We start from the raw sequence: 22,040 nt of genomic DNA, 5'->3' as shown, positions 1-22,040 counted from the left end.
CAGTTAAGGGGTGGCTCACCTCAGTCAAGGGTGGGACTTCATCCTAGTACTGGAGTCCTTTATAAGCAGAGTGAAATTCAGACAGAGAGAAAGCCACAGAGAGAGCAGCTGGAAGCTGAACATCTAAGAGACGCAGTCACATGTCTTGCCAGGCGATATGCTAAGGACCAAGAGCACCAGCAGCCAGCCCCAGAATGCCACAGTCTCTGTGGACAAAGCATTCTCTTGACGATGCCTTGATTTAGACCTTTTGCTTCACCTCAAAACCATTAGCAAATAAATTCCCATTGTTTAACCTATCCTATTTCATGGAATTTGCCTCAGCAGCCAAGGAAACTAAAACACATCAGTATCCCTTTAATGTCATTTTATTGGTATTTCAGGAAGGAATGGAGACTAGGTGCTCTGTCAACCACACAACCTGGAAATCCTTAGCTTGAATTTCAAGACTTGCATCACTTCTCTTTAATCACAAGGGCTTTATTGATATATATGAAACAACATGCCCAAGAAGAAAGTCAAGTTTGAATTGTATTGGCAGCCAAAATGACCACCAAGGTAAGCAGGGTCCCACTCAACAATAAACTGACCAAGTGACTCAATCATAGGAATTCTGTTAACCACTGCACATGCTTACTTAAATGTTCTCCAATGCTTTCATTTTATTGGGAAAATACTTAACATAATTATTTTTTTTATTCACTTAAGAAATGATTTAAGAAAATAAATAGAAACAGATGTTATCCCTGATTTTGATGACTTGAACCCCAGGGAACATCATTGGTTGAGGAAGTCCTTGGAATAGGAAGCTGTGCCCTGTGGTCCTTCCAAAGGAAATATAGTCCTGCTACCAGCATAAACACCACACTTTCCCAGCAGCGTGCTTCCATTTACAGCATGGGGGAAGAGAATCTGGCACACAATTCGGAGCACAAAAGCAAACTCTCTGTGGTTCATCACACCTTGCATCCTTTTCAAGAGCATCCTGACTTAGTCTGTTGGATCCTATGGGCATTCCATTTCCTTGGATCCTTTTTGACAGTGAGAGGACTAGTTCCTCCTGTACTGCAGATGGCAAGCTCTCTTGCCCCTTTATGGCTGGGGTTGGCTGACCTCAGGTACAGTGTTCACTGCCTTCATCTGAATCGCTGCACCCCAGGGCTGCCTGAGTCCCAATCCCTGGCTCAGAACATACACAACCGTGACCTCTGGTTCCAAGTGAGTCCCATCCGACATGGGACTGGGAGTGAAAGGGTCTAAAGGTGGTCTCCAGCATTTGTAGCAACATACATGAGTACAAGCCATAACCATCTTGTTTGTAGCTTGTTATTGTTTCATCTGTGTTAAGGAAATGCTTGTGGGCTTTTTCATACTTTTAAAAATTCCAGGGATTAACAACAACAACAAGACACCCCACCAGTTCTCTCCACCCCCTCTTCAAGTCAGCAAGAAGCAGAGTTATCTGCCAATTTGATGGAGGATATATTAATGACTTTCATTTTCCCTCATCAAAGCTGGCTGTAGGATCTAATTTAAGTGGCCTTTCTTTTCTCATTGTAGGAGACACACACCCATTTTAAGCTTTTCAATGTTTAATGTTCTGCACCTGGGCGAGAGAAAGGGCCAAGCTGCTAAGCTTTTCTCTCTTCTTGCCCTTTATTTATATTCTTGTGGCAACTCCATTCACGGCTCACTATTTTGTAAGAATTCGTAGATTCGGATTCTCCCCAAATCTTTAAAATATCCCTACTGCTAAGTCTGATCCCTCAGAGCTCTATTGCAATCTGGCCATTAAGAAAGGAGAAAGACAATGAAATTCTCTTCTGAGTCTTTATCTACATCCCCGGAGCTGGGATAATGGGCTGAGCCGGCTTTGGGTGAAATTAAGTAAAGAATGTTTGTCTTCAGCATTCAAATTACACATTTTTTTTCTCACTTTTTAGGACTCTTTTCTCCTCCCAACTTCCAGGAGACATCCTCTTTGAGGAGTTTTCTATGTTCTTGATCTTGTTGTATGCCACTTTTTCAAAATTCATCTGATGAGCCATTTCTGATTTCTAACCGGCCAGGCTAATTAAGTAAAATAAGCAAAAAAACACTTAATACCTGCTATTGTATGATGAATACTTGTAGGGCACTGTTCATTTTTAAAAGAACTTAAGACACACCTGCCATGCAGGAGACCTGGGTTAGATTCCCAGGTCATGCAATCCCCATAAAAATAAATAAAAAATAAACGAATGAAGACAATGACTAATAGAGTCAATTTAATGGTGAAATCATCAGGCTAAACAGGAAAAGTGGCCCTTCTGACAGTTCTAAAATCATACCATATGCTCTCAAGGACAAAGTTCCTAACAGTATCTTCCAATCTGCAAAAAGTTAAATTTGCTTAAAAAATTTTTTAAATGAATGATTTCAAGCATTTAAAAGTAGAGAGATTGGTGCAATCAATCACCATCGACCCATCACCCTTTTCCAACAATGATCACTATCCTTCTTCTTAACAATGCAATCACAAAGTTAACACATCTCTAGAGTGAAAGTCTTGCACGTGGGTAGAACAGGATATTGACGACTTGAAATTTTAAGGATGTCTTAATTGACAAACACCATGCTGAAGTTCACATGTGTTTTTATTTCTTATGACACTGGCAAAGATTCTCAGGGTAACTGTGAAGAAAGCCCATCACACCATCTCTTCCTTCTGGAGAATTGAACTTCATCTAATTACAGATATAAGCTGAATATGTATTTGGGATTTACTAAGTAGCAGGACATGCAACCCCAATTAAAAATAACTTTTGAATGCATAAAACATCAAGATGTAAAAACCAGAGTCCTTATATGTTCTAAAACTCTTAAAAAAAATGAGTGCAACCTCAATTAGTTCTATGCCCCTACCCCATATTGTTGACATCCCTTTCCAACATGAAAAATTTATAATAGGCATAGTCCAAATACCCCTAAAGATTGGGAGAAGGATCAAAGGAGAAGGATGAGTTAAAATAGAGAACTTAGGGTTTAATAAATAAATATGAAATTTTTTCTTCATATTTTCAAATATCAAGAAATACTGATATTTCTTTTAGTCTCCAGTGTCTTGGACTAGTCAGAAGAACAAATCTGAAATTGTGGAACTAGAACCCATACCAAACTCGGAAATCTGTTCTATAACTAACTCTTGTGGTGCACTTTGAACTTTATTGCTTTTTTGTATGTATGTCATATTTCACAATAAAAAATGTTAAAAAAAAGTGAGTTAAAAAAGTGATTTTATGATTGATAAAATATATAGAATCCTGGGGACTCCTCGGGGGGGGAAAAATCCTGTGTCCTATTTCTTTTATGAGCTCCCTGTTCGGGTCCCTTTTGATATCTTTTGGAATTTAAAATCCCCATCAAGGTGACGGGCCCATGTAGCTCATCACATTTGACCCAATACAAAATAAAGCCCACTTGCCCTGGACCCACCCCTGTAAGATGGACAGACCCCTGTCCAATTAATAGGACTCACGCTAACTTCCTTTTTCTGGCTATAAAAAGAACTTGTGATCCTAGAAGACGGAAGCTACTTCTGTTTTGACACATGACTAGGCTTCCTTGCTGCAGCGAAATTATTGGTGGCCTGAATAAAATGCTGTCATCTACAAACTGGATTCCGATCGGCCTTCTGACCTTATCACTGGATTGCTCCCCATTTAGAAAGTGCTGGCAGGCATCAACACAGAGATGAGTTCTTCTTAAAGAGTGCAGATCGTAGGGTGTCACCCAGAGGCAAGAGGCAAGTGCACAAGGCACATCATAAAAACAGGAACCATGCCATAATGTCTGTAATTTTTCCTAGGAGACTGTACGTATATATGCACACTTATATATGTATGTACACACCTATTCCTATTAACAGAATAATTGTGAATTTCATGTTGCTTGATGTACATTGGGTCCAGTAAGTTCCTCTCCCTCTGCTTCCTTCATCAATTCCCTGTGACATTCTATTCCATCATTTTATATATGGCACATCACTGCTGCCCTGCTTGAGGGCCTCTCTAGAACCTCCTAGAAAAGGAATCAGATGTGTCTCTTCCCATCACTCTCATCTATTTCCACCGACCTACTCTGCTGCCAAAGTATTTTCTAGAAACCATGTTAGATCATATAGAATACAGTTCCAGCCCCTTTCTTTTCTCTCCACTGCTTACAGAATAAATTGATATTCATTAAACTGGCATAGTAGGCCATATGCCACTGAACTCCAAATAACTACAGTTAAGTATTATATCATATATAACACATCGTAATATACTAAAATATAACATAACATATATCATCATAAACACTAAACATTATAAAAATATTAGAATGTTACAGTTATATATTGCTGTATTGCTATATATGAAGCAATGCAATATATAATACTATAGTGTTATATGTATTTATATTATATGTTATATAATGTACTATAGGTTTTGCAATCGCCAGAAGAGTATTATAAAATTACATTACATGCATGTGCTGGTTTGAAAGGACGTATGCTCCCTAGAAAAGCCATGTTTCAATCAAAATCCCATTTCATAAAGGTAGAATAATCCCTCTTCAATATTGCATGTTTGAAACTGTAATCAGATCATCTCCTTGGATGATGTGATTTAGTCAAGAGTGGTTGTTAAGCTGGATTAGGTGACGACATGTCTCCACCCATTTGGGTGGATCTTGATAAGTTTCTGGAGTCCTATAAAAGAGGAAACATTTCAGAGAATAAAAGAGATTCAGAGAGAGCAGAGCAGAATGATATAACCACGAGAAGCAGAGTCCACCAGCCAGCGACCTTTGGAGATGAAGAAGGAAAATGTCTCCCGGGGAGCTTCATGAAACAGGAAGCCAGGAGAGAAAGCTAGCAGATGACGCCATGCTTACCCTGTGCCCCTCCAGATGAGAGAGGAACCCTGACCGTGTTCACCATGTACCTTTCTACTTAAGAGAGAATCTCTGACTGTGTTCACCACAGGCCTTCTCACTTGAGAGAGAAACCCTGAACTTCACTGGCCTTCTTGAACCAAGGTATCTTTCCCTGGATGCCTTAGATTGGACATTTCTATAGACTTATTTTAATTGGGACATTTTCTCGGCCTTAGAACTGTAAACTAGCAACTTATTAAATTCCCCTTTTTAAAAGCCATTCTGTTACTGGTATATTGCATTCTAGCAGCTAGCAAACTAGAACAATGCATTATACAATTCATTATCCAATAAGGTATATTATATAATAGAGTGTTTACTACATGAAAGCCCTATGAAAGAGGTACTGATGTTCCCATTTTACAGATGGGGAATCTGAGGCACTGGGCAGTTAAGTAACTTTCCCAATCACCCAGCTAGTAAGTGGCTGGTTTAGAAGCTGAAGCCGGGTGGCCTGGCTCGGGAGTCTGGCAGTAACCACTAGGCCCCACTAGTGGGTGCATCCCCCCCAACCCATCCAGCACTCGAGTTACTCCCTCTGAGCACACGGAACTTAAAATGCCCATCTTGAGTGTGTAAAACTTTCCCCAGACTGCCCCAGACCTGGCCCAATCCCCCTGCCCTATGAGTGTCCATGTCTGCTGTGCAGCCCTTCTCCGATACCGCCGTGGGTTGCTGTCCGCCACATGCCTTGTCTGGACACTCCACAGGCTGCGTGCTCCTTCGGGACTCAGGAGCAATGTTTATTCTCTGTCACTCGGGCCACCAGCATGATGGCTCTAGGCAGCTGGTCAGTGACCTGACAGAGTGACATTACATGCATAACGCTGGGCAAAAGTCCCCAAAGCACCAAATTTCAAGGTTAAAATGACATCCATAACAAGGACTATATTTAGCCCTTACAGAGTACGCTGCGTCTTTCCTGAAGTCTCCTGATTTCCCACCAATGAGGTGGTGGTGGCAGGAAGGAGATGAGAGGTCACGGCAGCCCCTGCTCTGCATAATTGAACGAGAGAGATAGGAATGAAGTCACTGAAGGAGCGGAAAGGGCCAGCACTCAGTGTCAGGCATCCAGAAGGAAAAGACCCCCTGGGTCTCCTTTAAATGGCTCCCCTCCCAATCTACTCTGGTTGTTTCTCCTTCTCCCTACCTGGAGGACAGAAGCAAGCCTGCAGAATGCTTAAACAGTCAGACACTTGGCCGACTCTGTGCTCAACTACTCATTTGAAGGCACCATTTTCCTGCTAATCTTTATGCCAAGAAGTCACATCTCAACCGTGTGGGTTCAGAACACGCCTCATCGTCCCAGAGAGGCATGTAATGCTTCATTTTTGGTTAATCCTGCTGGGTCTTCTGTTTTCCTGGTTTGTTTTAAATGTTTTGTCATTTTTCTTTCCTTTTAGGGAGGGAAGGAAGGAGGAAAGGAAGAAGGAAGTTTAAAAAAACTGGATTGCAGGAGAGAAGCCCTTTATTACACTTCTGTATTTGCCCTTTATATGTTGTTACTAGACAACAACTCTACAAAGGAAGTGCTATTGTTCCCATTTAGCAGATGGGGAAACTGAGGCACAGAACAGATAAGAAACAAGAAAGGATTTATATTATAAATCTTTTATAAATCCTTCCCCCGAACATTACCAAGGGGAAGTGTTTTCCCTATGGGGAAGGGGAAGTACAGGGAGGGCCACTCCCAGAATCTAGACTAAGCAGGAGTTCTGACAGGGACAGGTCAGGGGGCTGCGGACCCCCCTGCTAATCATTCATAAAGTTGATTTCCTGCAGTTGACAGGGGGCGTTGTCACTAAGGAACTCTGTAATCAAATGCAGGTGGCAACTGACTTGGATTTTTTTTTTCCTTGCAAGGAAAAATCTCTGGCACACTGTCTTACTACTCAAGAGTTTCTCTCTACAACTTTGGGTTCCTCAGTGATGACACAGGAAAGGAAGAGTGAGTGGAAAAAAGAAAAACACGTTTCAGCTTTGTAGGAAAACAGCTGTTCTGCTGGAAGTGTGCCAGGAGCTAAAGGTATGTTTGAGATGGAAGAGGCCAAAATTTCAGCAGAATTTCCTTGCCGGCTCTGTGCCATGATTCAGGACAGCAGAAACCATCTCTGATTTGGAGGAAATCCATTTTAGCACTAAAAAGGTCAACACATGGCAGCCCTATAGGTAGGTGGTGAGAAAAGGGACCAAATTGTCATGAGATCTGTAAGCATATAACTGAAAAATCTCAAGTCTGAAGTCAAATGGCATTTTCCAAAAATGTCGCAAACTTCAAATAAATTAACCTCACTATGTTTTTACCACCCCATGGCACAATGTGGGTCCCTGTTTTGGTATTTCTCTGGGAGAAGTACTTTCTGTACTATGCACAGACCAAATTTTGCTTTGTTTTATCATTTGAAAAGGATACTTAGGGGGAAAGAAAAATGAAGTTAAAAAATACCTCCCTGTGTTTCTTTTGAGTTAGGAAAAAAAACAAAGAGAAAGCCTGAAAAAAGGAAGGCAGGGTATCTTTCTCATTTTGCAATATTTGAAATGATCTGAAGTATCTAATTTGGAAATGTTTATTCAGTGCCTGTACTGGGTTGAATGGTGATCTTCCAAAAGATATATCCAAGCCCCAGACCTGTGACCTTATCTGGAAAAAGGGTCTTTGCAGGTGTAATTAAATGAAGGATCTTGAGCCAAGGACCTAAACCCAGGGCCAAGTGTCCTCATAAGAGACAGGAGAGGAGGAGACACAGACAGCAAGAGAAGAAGGTCATGTGAAGATGAGGCAAAGATCAGAGTGGGGCAGCCTCAAGTCAAGGAACACTTGGAGCCACCAGAAGCTGGAAGAGGCAAGGAAGGATTCTCCCCGAGAGCTTCTGGAAGGAGCACAACTTTAGATTCCTTGATTGCAGATTCCTGGCCGAGACTCTGAACATCTCTTGTTTAAACCCATCAAGTTCATGGAAATCTGTTACAGCGGCCCTAGGATATTACCGCAGTGCCTCCCATGCTTTTTTTTTTTTTTTGAAATGGGCAGGCACCGGGAACCCAACCCAGGGCCTCTGGCATGGCAGGCGAGCATTCTTGCCTGCTGAGCCACCGTGGCCCGCCCCCTGCTATGCTTTTAACTCACAGGCACTCTTCACTGCTACTCAGCATTGTAAAGTACTGCCATGCCTTTTTTTTTTTTCTGTAAACAACAAACAAACATACACACATTCTTGATATGGCTACAATCGATGATTCACAATATCATCCTATAGTTGTGTATTCATCACCATGATCATTATTTTTGAACACTTGCATCTCTCCAGCAAAAGAAATAAAAAAGAAAAAAGGAAAAACTCGTACATGCCATACCCCTTACTCCTCCCTCTCATTAACAACTAATATTTCCATCTACCCAATTTATTTTAACCTTTGTTCCACCTATTATTCAATTCTTATCCATATTTTTTACCCATCTGTCCACACTGTAGATAAAAGGAGCATCAGACACAAGCTTTTCACAATCACACAGTCACATTACAAAAGCTATATCATTATACAGTCATCTTCAAGAAACATGGCTACTGGAACACAGCTCTACAGTTTCAGGTACTTCCCTCCAGCCACTCTAATACACCATAAACTAAATAGGGCATATCTATATATGTGTAAGAATAACCTCCAGGATAATCTCTTGACTCTGTTTGAAATCTCTAAGCCACTGATACTTTATTGTGTGTCTCATTTCTCTCTTCCCCCTTTCGGTCACTAAGTCTTTCTCAATCCCTTGATGCTGAGTCCCAGCTCATGCTAGGATTTCTGTCCCACATTGCCAGGGAGAGGTTTGCACTCCTGGGAGTCATGTCCCACGTAGAGAGGGGGAGGGCAGTGAGTTCGCTTGCTGTGTCAGCTGAGAAAGAGAGAGACTGTGCCCTTTTGGGGGAGGGGGCGGGATTTAACACTTATTGAATGCCTGGGATCATTCTGAAGTTGTCCAAGTACATTTCTTTGACCCCTACCACTGCCTACCCATAGGAAAGTTCCTTCTTCATTGAAGTTCATTAGAGCTTTTCTTAGTCTATGACCGCATTCTAGGGGTGGGGCAACATATTTCATTTACTCCTCTTTGCTACTCAGATTTGGTAGATTTAAACCAGACTGCAAACTGCAACTTTGGATACTAACTAACCTTGTTGCCTTGTAAGCATATTCAAAGACAAAAATGTTAACAATGTCCTGAGACAGGAATTATGAAAATCAAGTCTCTTAAAAACCTAGTACTGGATTGGGTTTTCCTTTTGATTTTTACTTCCCTTCTGGAGTGATGACAATGTTCCAAAATTGGTCATGGTGGTGTAGGCACAACCATGTGACAACACCATGGGTCAGCAACGCTCTCCTCACTGTCTGCATGGATTGTGAATATGCCCCAACAAAACTGCACCCCCCAAACACACACACACACAAAACACCTAGTACTGGAAAGAAACTCAGTGCATTCCCTTCACAAAATAAGAAAAGTGAAATTGAGGTGTAGAGGTTGCAACTTAACCTCAAAGTTGCAACCCCAGCTAGCTGCCTCACTCTCTCTAAACCTACCTTCAGGAAAGAGAGCTGAAACAAAAAGATATACAAGAAAAGAAGCGAAATGACTACAGTGTTGTTTAAACAAGCAATGGCCAGTTTCATAAAGAAAATTTTTATGTGACTTACTTTTCGCCAGTCTGTTCTGTCATGCTTCTAATGACCTCAGAATCACCTGGATCAGTGTGAGCCAGAGTGCACACTCCAGTATTTTCCACATGCTGTGCCGAATTCACTATTACTGCCGCTGTAGTGATGGACACCGGTTTTGCCCAACAGGGCACAGCCCTCTACCCTGGATTTCCTCAAAGCGGGGCAGTTGTTGGCAAGGATGACTAGTTTCGCTTTGCCAGAGTATGCTCGTATTCCAGTACGTACTTTCCACTTCTCATAACAAGTTGGAGCCTGGAGTTGATTGACTCCAGCAACTTTCTGTCTTCTTTGTGGCCACTATCTTCCTGCCTTAGGTGCATTTCAGCTTCCAACCAAGAGCAGCTGCCAGGATGGCCAGGGAGCAAGACAAGCTCATGCCCACTTTATAGATGGCAACTGAAGCTCAGGACATTGCAGCATGTTCTAGTTTGCTGGCTACTGGAATGCAACACACCAGAGATGGACTAGCTTTTAATAAAAGGAGATTTATTTTGTTAAAAACATGTAGCTCTTCAGAGCAAAGGCAGTTTACTTTCAACTGAGGTTCTTTCTTATGTGGGAAGGCATAGGGCGATCTCTGCTGGCCTTCCTTCTCTCCAGGCCTCTGGGTTTCAACAGCTTCCCCCTGTGTTTCCTTTCTGCATCTCCAAAGGCCTGGGCTGAACTGCGAGTGCTGAGATGAGGTATGCTGAGCTGCTTGGGCTGTGCTACGTTGAGCTCTCTCACTTAAGCACTAGCCAATTAAATCAACCATCATTCATTGCAGCAGGCACGCCTCCTAGCTGACTGCAGATGTAATCAGCAACAGATGAGATTCACACGCCATGGGCTCATATCCACAGCAACAGAACTAGGCACTTTCACTTGGCCAAACTGACATCTGAACCTAACTACCACATAGGACCTTCCCAAGAAGGAGAAGCTATTATGTGGCTGGGCAGAGGTGCTCCATCTCCAAAGCCTGGGCTCTTCTTACCAGGCCATGATGCTCCTCTTTGGAAAGAACCCTCATTGGACAAGCATCATAGCAGTAAACTTATGGAGCTGAAAAGGGATGTTGCTTAATAAGCCACAGGGAATTGGATAAAAATCCCAGGCAAATGGCTTCTTAATCCCTTGCTTCCCAGATGCTTTTTCATTGCTGGCTTCTCCATTCCAGCCTTTCAGAAGGATGTGGAGGAGATGGGGTGGGGGAGGGGAGGCATTGCCCAAGCATGATTGGGGAGCATGAGTAAGCCTTAAATCATGGGCCTTCTGAGCAGTAAGAATGTATGTAGGCAGAAGATGTATCAGTACATTTGGGTTTGCTCTTTTTTTTTTCCGTTTTCAAAAAGTTTAAGATGTTTCTATGAAGTTTTAAATTATAGGGGAAACTGAATGAATACTGAAATTTTTGTTTGATTCCGTGCAGCTTCTAGGACCAGTACCAAGGATTGTATATTTGTTTCAAGAAGAGAGTAATATGAGATTCTATAGGCAGTATGAATATTTAAAATTACCCTTCAGCTAGTGACAAATCACCAGTTGAGTAGAGAGGCTACAAGTTTGCATTAATTTGTTCAAAACATCTGTTGAGTGCTTACCACATGCAGAACTCTGTGCTGGATCCTATAACGGTGTGTAAAACAGATAGAAAAGAAGGTGGCTAGAGAAGGCAATTACAGTCCCTGAGGGTAACAGAGGGAAATGGTGTTAAAACCGCAAATGAACTCTATAGAGAAGAAAAGGGATTGAGATACGTGTGGGCTAAGATTACAAGGTGAATTTGTGAAAATTATATTATATGCCACTTTAAAACATATAAAGCCTAGCTAGCTCAGTAGGATTTAAAATATGCACACACGTACTTAACCCTATCTTCCTGACCTAATTTTCAAATTCTTGGGAACAAAGACCACATTTTTGTGGAACCTTGAACATGTGCAAACCAAAGACAAAAACGGTGCTTGATAAATGCATAAATTCTTGTCTGACTGTAAAAAGCATGTCAGACGATGACTGGGATTCAAATTTAGCCCTACAAGAGCCACGGATGTATTCTGATTTGATATTTACTGCCCTTTATCAAGAAATCCCTCTGAGATTATTTGCAGACATCCAATTCCCAAACATGACTTTAGTATTGAAGAAGAACCTAGTTTCTGCAGACAACAAACAGATACAAATGGAAACCAAACCCCAAACCCATTAAACATGGTAACTTGTGTCTGGACCAAGTCTGCAGAAACTAGAACACATTGTCTGTTGTCTCTGTTGCAACAAATAACTCATGGATTTTAAAGAAGAACCCAAGAAATGAACGAAAGGTGGCAGGTTTTGATGGAAAAACATGAACTGCTCTGAAACAGCATGGCGGCAGACTCCGTGCCACAGTGCACTGGGGCCTGGCAGGTTGAGGCTGGGTTTTGAGATTCTGAAGGTCTAAAGCTCAGTCAGGGAAAGAAGGAACCAGCACAGGCCTCACTCAAATGTTTGAATAAGCCAGGAGGCAGCACTATGCCGTAGCAAAACAGTTCTGGCACTTCAAAAAAACCATTAAAATAGCATATCTAAATATCAAAACTTGCTATCCATCAAAAGTGAGAATTGGGATAAGTAATCTAATTTCTGCATTTTTTCCTAATTTCATCATCTGAAAATGGGGATAATAGTCTTTTCACTTACTTCATATAGTGTTGAGGATAAAGGAGATAGTGCAAAGAGAATGCTTAAAAGTTTCCTACTCTCATTATTCTCTCCTCTTCAGTAAGTATCAGTTTTTCCATCCAGTCATTAAGCAAATGTTTAATATTTTTACCTTTTAAAAACTGCAAGTATCGTGCACCTACAAAAACGTTTATAAAGCATGCACCTCTGTTTCCACTACCTGGGGTAAGAAATCAAGCCTTGCCAGCTCCCCAGAAGACATTCATGTGCTCCCTCCCCCTCCCAAATCCCTCTGTTCTCCTGGAAAGTAAACTCTATTCAATCCTTTAAAATACTTTAACATTCTCTCAAGGTGGGCTTTAAATGACTTAATGCATGTAAGCACCTGGTTAACTACACCAGTTTTTTAAGGAAATAAAAGGTACACTCGAGCAGTTTTCTACTTCCTGGTTTCACATTACTCTCTTTGAGTAACTACATTTAGTGGTTACACCTCTACTCTTAGACCATCTCAGGGCATAAACCAGTTTGCATCTATCATCAGGGTTTGGCTGGCAGACTTCTCAGCATGCTGGGTCTGTAAAACCGGCTTCTACCGATTTAATTAATGCCCATTCCCCAATTTCAGTCCAGCTGACTGCTTCATGAGCTTTCTCAAAAGTGTCAGTGAGGAACTGGAGCCCTAATGCTTGCTTCCTGTTGATTGGCTTCATCTAGAACGTGTATAGAAAAACCAGATTAACTCCAGCAGCATTTTGAAAGAAAACAGTGGACAGCAAGTGTGCCAAAAAGTCTGCTCGTTGCACATCAGTTATACCAGGGACCCCCTGCTCTCATGCCCTGACAGTCCCACATTGCACCAGTAGACCTTCAGCAGCTCTGAAGCAGAAGAATATTCAAGACTTAGGTGAGATGTCACCGTGCATGTGCTGTTTTGTGATTGAGCTTGGTGGAACTTTCAAAAGAAATGGGTTACAGCCAACACCCATATTACATTCCTTAGGCCCAACGCTGTATTTGGCAGAAGCTGTGATGGACACTTCTGTGTGATCAGATTCAGCTATAATGAACTCATCCCTCCTCAAGCATGCAGCACTCATGTTTATCTTTCCACTATCTGCCCCCAACCCTTTTATGTTCAACTTAAGTACAGGGAAGCTTGGAAATGCATGGATTTAAAGCAATGGGGGACAGGAACCCCCACAGCCCCATTAAAAAGAAGACATATTAGTTTTTCCTCCTCCTCTGACTTCCCCTGTCTCACTCCTGTTTCCTGAGATTACCTCCCAAATAAACTAACTGCAACCAAACTCTTGTTTCAGGCTCCACTTTCAGGCAAACTAAACTAAGACAGGGTGGACAGGAGAAGGTATAACTTTAAAAGGTCTTCCTTCGGGTACAATACACACAGTGTATCCTGAATTAAACCATGGACTCTAGTTAATAGTATAATTATAAAAATGTGCTTTTAACAATTTTAACAAGTGGCCACACCAATGCAAGGGAACCCTACATTTTATCTAACGGGGGTGAGAAAGGTGATAGTTCCACCCTTAACCAGCTCTAGGGCCTTAGGGAGGTCCCTTTATTTTCAGTTGGATAGTAGTAAGTAAGTCAGAGATAAACACATCTTCACCCACTCAATTCTTGAGTAGTATGAAACAAATCTGAGCCAAGCCTATCCCATGTAAGGACTGAAAGAGGAATGAAGCCTCATTAAGATGCTATTAAGTTTTCTCATCCATAATATAAGGGCATTTGACTTTAACTTAGAAGGCAATTTAGTTCAGTTAAAAGTTCTGGCCCTGGAGTCAGATCAGTCTGAATTCGGGCTTTATCCCTTAGTCACTGGTTGAGCTTACATAATTTTCTATATGTAAGCCTCAGTTTTCGCATATGTAAACTGGGCATAGGGATAGTACCTTTCTCATGGTGGAAGCTGTAGAAAGTCTTTGAGAATATGAATACAATTGAAAATTAAAAATGAGTGCCCAATGAGCCCCCAGTCTTGGGGTTTGTTCATATGAAACTTAACTCCACAAAGGATAGGTCAAGTCTACTTAAAATTTAGGCCACGAGTCACCCCCAAGAGAGCCTCTTTTGTTGCTCAGATGTGGCCTCTCTCTCCAGCCAACACAGCAAGCAGACTCACCACCCTCCCCCTGTCTATGTGGGACATGACTCCCAGGGGTGTGGGCCTTCCTGGCAATGTGGGGCAGAAATCCTAGAATGAGCTGAGACTCAGCATCAAGGGATTGAGAAAAACCCTACAATGAGCTGAGACTTAGCATCAAGGGACTGAGAAAACCTTCTCCACCAAAAGGGGGAAGAGTGAAATGAGACAAAATGTCAATGGCTGAGAGATTCCAAACAGAGTCGAGAGGTCATCCTGGAGGTTATTCTTATGCATTAAGTAGATATCATCTTGTTATTCAAGATGTAATGGAGAGGCTGAAGGGAACTGCCTGAAAATGTAGAGTTGTATTCCAGTAGCCATGTTTCTTGATGATGATTGTATAATGGTGTGGCTTTCGCAATATGATTGTGTGATTGTGAAAACCTTGTGTCTGATGCTCCTTTTATCTACCTTGTCAACAAACAAGTAGAACATATGGAATAAAAATAAATAATAGGGGGAACAAATGTTAAAATAAATTTAGTTTGAAATGCTAGGGATCAATGAAAGTGAGGGGTAAGGAGTATGGTAGGTATAAGCTTTTTTTTCTTTCCTGTGTTCGTTTTATTTCATTTTCTATTGTCTTTTTATTTCTTTTTTCTGAATTAATGCAAATGTTCTAAGAAATGATGAATATGCAACTAAGTGATGACATTGTAAATTACTGATTATATATGTTGATGTTTTATTTGGTTTGTTAATTTTTTAAATTAAAAATAAATTTTAAAAAAAGAGTATCTAAAAACAAAAAACAACAAAATTGAGTGCCCAAATAAAGTCTTAGGTATATGAGTTGAAATTTAAAAGTCAAGAAAGTATCCCAGAAATTAGAAACAAAAGACAAAAGATGGAAATAAGAGAAGAAATAACAGAATCACTCAAGGCTATCTAACATGTGACTACAAAAGTTTTAGACTGAAAGAGCAGAGAAAACCAAAGGGAGTAAAATTAAAAAAAAAAATTATTATAAGGAAATTTCTCAAAGGACAAGGTGTCTTGAGATCGAAAAGAACTACCCAGGGCCAAAGACAATAAACCACAAACTGCAGAATCATGAAATTCTCAAACATCAGGGATAAAGAGAGTATCCTAAAATAATCCAAAGACTAAAAAGGCCACATTGAGAAGTGTGAGAATCAGAATGCACTCGACTTACTCAATGGCTGAAGACAAGAGAACAGTGTCCTCATATTTTTATGGAAATTATTTAAGAACTGGAATTCTATACTCAATCAAACCAAGTACGAATTTCTTTAGAATTAACAGAAAATGTGCTGCAGCAAAACCATGGAAAACCAAAAGTAAAGACGTGGGAACCAGAAAAAAAAAAAAGGTTGAATGTGGAGAATAGTCAAGCAAAAGTCCCCTGATGACAAAATGGCAAGTCTAGAGAGAAATCAGTCCATGGCTGAACAGAAAGATGGGAATGAAGAGCAAGGCACTCAAGAGGTATGCTTGGAGCTAAGAAAAAAAGGGACGATTATAAGGAAGTTATTGCAGGAAGAAAAACAGGGAGGCAAGAGGAGAATTGTAATAATGCAATGTAGGTTGTGCCAAGACCATCATTTATAAAGATGCAATAACATAAACATTATTTTCTGCTTTAGCTATATAAGTATACTGAGAGGGTGGGGGAAGGAAGATGGGAGCTGGTGTAAGAGTCTAACGTACAAGAGTAGGAGGTAAAGAGTTAACATCTAAAACCAATAACGGAAGTAGTAGCATCCTATGGTTTAATTTAGAGATTTAAACCATTATACATGATTTCCTTTGAGTAACAGGATCGGGATGATGATGGGGCATAGGAAGGGGAATCTTTTGTTTTTATTGTAAGATTCTTTTACTATTGAATGTGTTACTGATTTCCTTACTATTGATTTTTTTTTTTTTTTGCATGGGCAAGCACTGGGAATCCAACCCGGGTCTCTGGCATGGCAGGTGAGAATTCTGCCACTGAGCCATCATTGCACCACCCACTATTGATTTTTTTAAAATGTATTTTAACTTGATAGAAATTAAACAAATGCAAATGGCCAACAGGCATTACAGAAATTCAAATATAGTAATTACAAAATAAAGTTCCAAATATATGAAGTTTCAACAGCAAGATGTCAATTTTTACTTAAAAATTAAAAAAATATTTTAATATTCAGTACTAGCAAAACATAGTGATATATTTACTTTCATACTGGCATATTCTCCTATAGGCAACTTGGTAAATTGTGCAAGAGTTTTATAAATGTCCACTTCTGGTGACTTGATAATTTCACTTTATTCTATGTAAATAATTTAAAAACATACCCTAATATTAATGCTCTGCAACTGAGGTCAATGCTCTTATGCTAATGAGGGAGGGGTGATTATTATATAAATTCTGGTATATCCATTCACAGGAATGTTCTCCAGTCATTAAAAAGGGAATTTTAGAAGAGTATTGAAAAGACTTAAGTTTTAAAGAGAAAGACAAGCATATAAAAAAACTCTGTAGGAAGGGCAGAATTTCTGCTTCCAGGCATGACAGAGTAACCATAGTTGACTTCCCACTGAAAAACAGTAGAAAACTAGACAAAATTTATAAAGCACCTGCCTTCAGACATTACTCAGCAGGCAGTACAGGGCTGTGATCCATGGGCAAAGGAAAAATGGGGAGAGCCTTATGATCTCCCTCACTTTCTTTCTGGAGGCATTTTCCAGATCTGGTGCAGGAGGGAGATCCCAGGCACAGCTTGGCAGTCTTGTGGAAATGAAAAGATGGAGAATAGAGTTCAGGGAGAGACTGGGGCAGATGGAATATGTGAGGCACACTACTGGAGAGAAGGGAGCTATGTACACTAGAGCTGCAAAAATCTATTGCATGGGGTATTCTTGAGTTTTTAGCTGAGATTCAAAGCCATCAAGGAAACTTCTGGAGAAAGAACAACTATCAGGGATCTGGAACTGATTCATCCATCACAGTATAAATCATTCATCAAACACTTGCAGCACCCCAAAAGGCCTTAGCAGAAGGGATAAACTAGCCCCTAGATCAAAAACTACTTGTTAAGGGTTAAACCGTGTCCCCCACAAAGTCTGTTTAAATCTGAATCCCTGGTTTTATGATCTCATTTGTAAAGAGAATCTCTGAAGATCTTAAAAGAGGCCAAATTGAATCAGGATGGGCCTTAATTCAATGTGGCTAGAGTCCTTATAAGCAGAGGAAGTCTGAACACAGTAGCAGGAGACAGCTGGGGAAAGAGATGGCCATGTGATGAAGGCAGAGATTGAGTTATGGATTGCCAGCAAGCCATCGCCAGGATCCTATAGTCTTCAGAGAAAGCATGATCTTACTGACCACTTGAATTTGGACTTCCAGCCTCTGAAATTGTGAAAAGATAAAGTCCTCTTGTTTAAGCCAACTAGTCTGTGGTATTTTATTACAGCAGTCCCAGAAAATTAAGACACTACTTAGAACCATCCCAAACAAACTTGAAAACAAGCTCCAGAAGGATCAAGCTAATATAGCAATAACTGTCTACCAAAACAAAATGTGATATGCTTGAAAAGAATATAACAAAATCCAGACAGTGAAGAATATAATCTTACAATACCCAGCATCCAGCCAAAAATTACTAGGTACATACAAGTAGGAAAAGGTGAGCCATAATCAGGAGAAAAATCAGTCAATTGAAACAAATGCAGAAACAACAGAGATGATGAAATTAATAGACAAGGACTTAAAAACAGCTATTTTATTTATGCTTAAGAATTTAAAGGTAACCATGAACATAATTAAGATGGAAATAAAAGATATAAAGAAGAACCAGAAGGCCTTTTACAGCTCAAAAATACAATAAGTGAATTGAAATTTTCACTGGATGGGATTAGCCACTGCAGAAGAAAACATAGAAACTATCCAAATTGAAGCACTGATGAAAAAAAAGGCTGAAGGGCGGGCCATGATGGCTCAGTGGCAGAGTTCTCGCCTGCCATGCTGGAGACCCAGGTTCGATTTCCGGTGCCGCCCCATGTTAAAAAAAAAAAAAAAAGCTGAAAAAATTAAACAGAAACTAAGTGACCTACTTAACGAAATGAAACTGTCTAATGTACATATAATTTTAGTTCCATAAGAAGGGGGTGGGGCATTCTGTGGGTATATGTGTCCATTTACCAGTAATTCTTACAGAGAGGTGAGGCATTGAGAATTCCTGCTATTTTTACCTATCAAAGTATGTCATAGGGTGCATGGTGGTTCAGTGGTAGAATGGTCATCTTCCATGCAGAAGACCCGGGTTTGATTCCTGGACCCCCCACCCCCCAAAAAAGTATGTCATAATCCTCATGTATGCATGTGGCTATGGTGCTAGAAAAAAGCCTAAGGACCAATGTACTAAGAAGAAGAGATTGGTACATAAATAATTCAGCTACCCTCCAACATCATAGTTCAGTAATATCTTTAAGTTTCTCATACAATAAAACTTCTAATTAATTTGAGTCACACTAATTTGGAAATTGTACAATATAGAGAAGGTTCTTGCTTCAATTTGTCTTTGCTCATCTAATGCCTTTTAGTGGTTAGGAATGCAGAGTGCAAGGTTTCAAATCCAGCTGCACCATATGACTGGAGTTATGTGAGTTTGGAAAGTTACTGAAATCCTCTGCCCCTCAGTTTACTCATCTGCAGATCGGAAATATTAATATCTCCCTCATAGGGTTGTGGTGTACTGAATTGTTTAATATATGCAAAGTACTCAGTAAGTCTATATAAGTATCGGCTATCATTGTTATCATTTGCCATTTTGCCTACGAATCAAGATCTTTTAAGGAAAATATTTTAAAAATATAACTATATTTTTGTAGTTGAAATAATCTATTATATACAAATAGTTCTTAAGCTGATTACAAATTGTCCTCATATATTTCATAGTAAGATCTCCTAGACAAGTTAAAATGAATGACCTATAACAATTCAGTTTTATAAAAAAAAGTAGAATAAACCCCAATCTATTTTTCAAGAATTCAAGTGTAAACTTAAAACTTAGATTTTTTTTTTTTTTACCAAATTTAAGTGGTTGTTTTCACTTAATCTGAATTAGCAAAGTTTACTGCATAAGACTAAATTGTCATTTACTACCAACGTACTAGAAAGGTCCCTGTGATAGTTCTCCAGAAGTAAACAAGGATTTCAAATGCTTCTTGATCAATTACCATATGCATACACACACACACACACACACACACACACACACACACACACAGACATACGCAATCTTATCACATATCTCACCCAGTAAGATGTTTTCTTCAATAAACAATTTTTTAAAGAGCAAGGCTGATGAATTATATAGACTACAGGAGATTAAAGAGAAATAAATAGAAATAACAATGCAATTTGATATTCTGGAATAGGATAAAAAGAAAAAGGACATTAATGGTGAAACTGAAATAAAACCTCGGTTTAGTTAATAATATAATACCAATGTTTATATCCTGTTCTTGATAATTGTGCTGTGGTTATGCAGGATGAAAATATTAGGGGAAGTGAGGCAAAGGATATAAGGGAACTCTGTGCTATAGTTGCAACATTTCTGTAAGTCTAAAATTAGTTCAAAATTAAAAGTTCAAAGCAAAGAAACATTTCTCCCCCATGGTTCTACATTAAAAAAAAATGCAGTTCATTTTGGAAAGTTTACCTCATTAAGCCACTGCAAGTGTAACTGAGAAATCAGGATTTAAAGGATGATTTTTTTTTTTTTTTTAAAGGAAAGACAGAGAGAAGGAAGGAAGGATGGAAGGAAGGAAGGGAGGAAGAAAGGGAAACATCTTTAAACATTTTCTTGTTTTATTGTATTTTGTTTGTTTGTTACATGGGCTGGGGCCGGGAATCGAACCGAGGTCCTCCGGCATAGCAGGCAAGCACTTTGCCCGCTGAGCCACCGCGGCCCGCCCTAAAGGATGATTTTTATTACTGAATCATTATATAGATATTTCTTTTTGCTTCCTGGTATATTGGAGTAGACTGAGGGAAATTCCTGAAATCTCTGAATTGTAGTCCAGCTGCCCTGATCTCTGATAATGACTGTAGAGCCCTTATCTTCTGCCCCTGTGATTGTAAAAACCTTGGTACCAACCTTCATTTGTATCCAGTTATACAGTTGTTCAACTTAAGAGTCTTGTAATTACTAAAGACGACCCCTAATGTTTATTAATGAAGGGTCTCGGGTCAGCCCAGAACTAACCTACCCCAAGTCCAAAGTTATCTTGATGACCAAAGTGGGCCCACCTGACATGCGCAGTAGCTTAGACTTTAACCTACAAGTCACCTAGACCTCATTACAAACGCCTCCATTTTTCAACCTGTGAACAAGGCTGGCATCTTTCTGCACATACTCAATAATTAGATCACCTCTAATTACATCGTCTGGGGCCACTGCACTCATTATCCTAAACCCTGCCCATCTTTCCTCTAATAAAACTATCAGAATTACTGCAGTTTGGGGAGACAGATCTTTGGGCCACTAGGTCATGTGCTCTCCTACTATGTGCCTAGTGAAAACACTTTTTCCCTTTGAAACCACGTTGTCTCAGTAATTGGATATTTAGCTGCATCGGGCAAAAGAATCCATGGTCTTTGTCCGGTAACGTAAGTCCTGGGATGCCAGTGAAATAATGAAAGCCCTGTAAAATGCAACACCTGCTATTTTTAGTATAATTGTTTATTTTAATCAACAAACACTGTGAAGAGTTATTTGTAAATTCTCACGATCAGAAATCGCCGTTAGCATTTTGGTTGGTTAGTTTGGTCTGTTTTTCTTTGGAAAAGGCCTGGATTCAGATATTATCACATCCCTAAAGCTGATAACGATCACATGCTTAGCAGCAGTCATGTCTAATTTATAATACATCCCTAATTACAGCCACTGCTTAACACTAATATGCTTGCCAAAAAAACCAATAAAATTAACAGCATGGTAGTTTTCCCAACAGGCCAAAGTAATTCATTTAGAATGTTTCGAAGTCACATTTGTGACAAACCTTACTAGGTAGAAGTAAGCAGAAATTTATCTCTTTGTTCTGATGGTTATCATAAAACTAGTTCCAATCCCATTTGAGTGGAGGCTGGCTGAGCATCTTAAGTCCCACGAAGAAATAAAACAGCACAGCTTTGTCCGCCTTACACTGTAAAGAGTGAAGTAAAGGTCACGAGTTCCTTCTTTAATGAGCTACCTTTTTGGATAAAGGTCATTTAGCCATAAAGGATTCAATAGGGGTCTGTCTGTCCCTTTACAGTTTATTTTAAAAGGCATGATTTGCATATGAATAATAGGCAACATCAATTACATTTGCAAGGTAGTATATGCTGCTATTACATCAGGGAGCTTTGTGAGCTTTTTAGGAGGATGGAATAGTTTTCTCTCTGCTAATTGCAGACATACACTTGGAACTATTTTTTTTTCACCAACACCATTAAGTGCATCCTTGAGGTCACCCCAGAGTCTATCAAGGCACCTACAATAGATGTGGCAACAGTTTTGATTGCTCTGCTATGTTCTCAAGCCAAGAA

At 39.9% G+C, this 22,040-nt stretch overlaps 1 protein-coding gene and 1 pseudogene across 4 annotated transcripts in view; both read right to left on the bottom strand.

The window, feature by feature from the left end:
* LOC143669116 (phosphatase and actin regulator 1) overlaps positions 1–22,040 on the bottom strand; it is a 323,677-nt gene that overhangs the window by 151,333 nt on the left and 150,304 nt on the right. The window lies entirely within an intron of this gene.
* Positions 9,651–12,590, bottom strand: LOC143669117 (large ribosomal subunit protein eL30 pseudogene; annotated as a pseudogene).

This window comes from Tamandua tetradactyla, chromosome 25 (genome assembly GCF_023851605.1).
Source record: "Tamandua tetradactyla isolate mTamTet1 chromosome 25, mTamTet1.pri, whole genome shotgun sequence".
Lineage (NCBI taxonomy): Eukaryota > Metazoa > Chordata > Mammalia > Pilosa > Myrmecophagidae > Tamandua > Tamandua tetradactyla.
Note: the sequence above shows the minus strand (reverse complement) of the source record. Positions and strands in the feature narration are given on the sequence as shown.